Below are 4,248 nucleotides of genomic sequence, written 5' to 3'. Positions count from 1 at the left end.
CAGATGCATTAATCACAATGCCCAGAATCTCCCAAACACCAGATTTGTCCCAAAAGACAACCAGAATAGATTAGTCCCTAAGGACCCCAGAATTGCCCAAGGAGGGCAATTAACAATCACGAACATTGAGTAAGTCCAAACAATGTTGAAACTTACTCTGCGGAACCGGCTTGGTGAACATATCAGCAGGATTATCAGCAGTTCCTACCTTTTTCACCTTAATCCTAGTCTCACTCCTCAGGAAATGGTATCTCACATCAATATGTTTAGTCCTCTCATGATGAACTTGATCCTTAGCTAAACATATTGCACTCAGACTGTCACAGTAAACAGTAGCCTGATCATGATGCAACCCAAGATCACTAACTAGTCCCTTTAGCCATATTCCCTCTTTAGCAGCTGCTGTCAATGCCATGTACTCTGCTTCAGTAGTAGACAAAGTAACTGTAGCCTGCAAAGTTGCCTTCCAACTAACGACAGAACCACCAAGAGTAAATACATAACCAGTCATTGACCTCCTACTGTCAACATCTCCAGCATAATCAGAATCCGAATAACCAGTGACTAAACACTGGGTATCATTCCCATAAATGAGACCAACATCAGAAGTACCTCTTAGGTACCAAAAATCCTCTTGACTGCCTGCCAATGCTCCTTACCAGGATCACCCATGAACCTACTAACTACACTGACTGCATGTGCAAGATCCGGCCTAGTGCAAACCATAGCGTACATCAAACTCCCTACTGCACTAGCATAAGGAACCCGACTCATGTACTCCTTCTCCTCAGCAGTTTTGGGTGCAAAAGCCACAGACAAATGATTATTTGAAGCACTTGGAGTGTCTATAGGCTTTGCAGTTGTCATGCCAAACCTTGACAGAATCTTCTGAATATAACCTTTCTGAGACAAGAAAAGTTTCTTCTGACCTCTTTCCCTATAGATCTCCATCCCCAAAATCTTCTTTGCAGCACCCAAATCCTTCATCTCAAACTCAGCACTGAGAAGACCCTTCAACCTCTGAATATCAGACTTAGCCTTAGCAGCTATAAGCATATCATCTACATACAGAACCAGATATATGAAAGAACCATCACTCAGCTTGTTATGGTACACACAGCAATCATACTCACTTCTGTTGTAGCCCAACTCAATCATGTAGCTGTCAAACCGCTTATACCACTGCCTAGGAGACTGTTTTAGCCCATACAAGGACTTCTTCAATCTGCAAACATAGTCTTCTTTTCCCGGAACTTGGAACCCATCTGGTTGTGTCATATAAATCTCTTCTTCAACTCCCCATGTAGGAAAGCTGTTTTCACATCTAGTTGCTCAAGTTCAAGATCCTGATGTGCAACCATTGCTAGTAGCACCCTGATGGAAGTATGTCTGACTACAGGTGAGAAAATCTCATTATAATCTACCCCTTCCCTTTGTGTGAACCCTCTTGCAACAACCCGAGCTTTATACTTAACCCCCTCAGTAGGTGAAGACCCTTCTTTCTTCTTGAAGACCCATTTGCATGTCACAATCTTCCTCTTCTTAGGACGTTTGACTAACTCCCAAGTCTGATTTTTATCGAGAGACTCCATCTCATCTCCCATTGCAGCAAGCCATAAAGTAGACTCACTTCCAGAAACAGCTTCTTTGTAGGTGGATGGCTCATGATTTTCAACCTCCACCTCCTCAGCAACCTGAAGTGCATAGGCCACCATATCTTCAAAACCATACCTCTTTGGAGGCCCCACACCAACTCTTCTAGCTCTATCATGTGCTATGCTTGGTTGATGAATTTCAGATGGCTCTTCAACATGTTGATCTTCTCCACCTTGGTGCTATGATTCACTCTCAGCCTGAGTGACTTGCAGCTCCACCTGTTTATCAACATCTCCACTGACGGACACCACAGTAGACTTCACAGAAGGGTTAAGCATGGAATTTTCATCAAATATTACATTCCTACTAAGTATGACACGATTTTCAGAAGGTGACCATACTCTATAGCCCTTAACCCAATCCCAAAACCAACAAATCTACCCTTCTTAGCTCTAGGTTCTAATTTTCCCTCATTTACATGAATAGACAATAGAACCAAAAATTCTCAACAAAGAGTAATCTGCAGGCTTACCAGACCACACCTCATAAGGTGTCTTGCAGTCAATACCTGTATGGGGTCCCCGATTGATCAGATAGCAAGCTGTACTTACAGCTTCTGCCCAAAACCTCCTAGCCATCCCAGCATTTGAGAGCATGCACCTTGCTCTCTCCAGAAGTGTCTGATTCATGCGTTCTGCAACTCCATTCTGTTGTGGCGTGTTTCTAACAGTATGATGGCGAGCAATCCCTTCATTTTTGCAGAACTCATCGAACTCAGACCAACAGAACTCCAGACCATTATCAGTTCGCAGCCTTTTGACCTTCCTTTTAACTTGATTTTCCACTAAAACCTTCCACTGTTTGAAATTCTTGAAAGCATCACTTTTATGCTTCATCATAATCACCCAAGTCATTCTTGAATAATCATCAATCATAGCACAAAATACCTGTGACCTCCAATAGATGCAACTCGGGAAGGTCCCCAACAATCAGAGTGAATATAATCAAGTGTACCTTTAGTTGTATGAACCGCCTTTGGAAACTTGCTGCGATGAAGCTTCCCAAACACACAGTGTTCACAAAACTCTAGGCTCTGCACCTTGTGCCCACATAGAAGATCCCTTTTTGACAGAATTTGCATCCCTCTTTCACCCATGTGCCCAAGTCTCATATGCCACAACTTGGTCAACTCCTCCTTGTGAATCTCAGATGATGCAACAACAGCAGACCCTGTCACAATAGACCCCTGAAGAATATATAAGGTACCAACTTTAATACCTTTCAGAACCACCTTTGAACCCTTGTAGACACTCATAGCTCCACCTTCACCTTGAAAACTGAACCCCTTACTATCTAGAAGACTCAGAGATATCAGATTCTTTGTCATTAATGGAACATGCCTAACTTCGTTCAAGGTACAGAGTGTACCATCATGAGTCCTCACCCTTATAGAGCCTATCCCAACTACTTTGCAGGCAGCACTGTTAGCCATAGAAACATTGCCTCCATCTATCTGCTTGTAAGTTGAAAACCACTCCCTGCATGGACTAATATGATACGATGCCCCAGAATCAAGAACCCACACATCCCTACAATGTGACTGGCTATTAACTACTAGGGCCAGATCTTCCTCAGAATCACCTCCAGTTTCTGCCAAAGCAGCAGAACCTTCACTTTTATCCTGCTGTTTCTTTTTCTTAGGACACTCATTCTTCCAGTGCCCCTTCTCCTTACAGTAATTACAGATATCAGTAGTTTTAGGACCCTTAGAATTCGAATTTTTAAAGTTCGTTTTCTTTTTACCAGATTTCTTTTGTCCCTTCCCCCAGTAACTACTAATCCAGATGCCTGTTTTCTGTACTAGACCCCGAAGCCTGGTGACGGACTTCTCTAGTATGCAGAGCAGATCTTACTTCTTCTAACGACAGACTATCTTTACCAACAATAAATAAATCCACAAAATTCTCATATGACATAGGCAAAGATACCAACAATATTAAAGCAACATCCTCATCATCTACTTTAACATCAATATTTCGCAGATCTAGTAAGATGGTATTTAATTTATCTAAATGATCTCTTAGAGACGTACCTTCCTGCATACGCAGGCTGAACAGACGTTGCTTCAAAAGCAACTTGTTGGTTAGAGATTTCGTCATGTACAAGCTCTCTAACTGCAACCACAGACCAGCAGCAGTGTCCTGCTCCGCAACTTCAGTAATTATGTCGTCAGACAGACACAACATAATTGTTGAATGCGCTTTCTCCTCCAGAATTTCCATCTCAGCGGTAACTAGGGGTGTTCATGGGTGGTTAACCGTACCAAAATAAAATTTCGGGACGGTAACCGGAAGTATCGGTTCGTCATATTTGCGAACCGTAACCGTTCAAACCGGTAACCGCATAAACGGTTAACCGATTTTTCGGTACGGTTTTCCGGTTAACCATTAACCGTAACTCAAATTTTATCAAATCAATTTAATTATTTTATATACCAAAATTATCATAAATATCAATCAATCTTACAAACTATTCACACAAAATATATAGATATTACGATACAATGAAATACATATTTCAAAGTTCTAAGAAAAAACAAGCACAAAAACATTAAACTATTACAAGTTGAGCACACAACACACACACTCACAG

This window comes from Beta vulgaris, chromosome 5 (genome assembly GCF_026745355.1).
Source record: "Beta vulgaris subsp. vulgaris cultivar EL10 chromosome 5, EL10.2, whole genome shotgun sequence".
NCBI classification, from domain to species: domain Eukaryota; kingdom Viridiplantae; phylum Streptophyta; class Magnoliopsida; order Caryophyllales; family Amaranthaceae; genus Beta; species Beta vulgaris.
Note: the sequence above shows the minus strand (reverse complement) of the source record.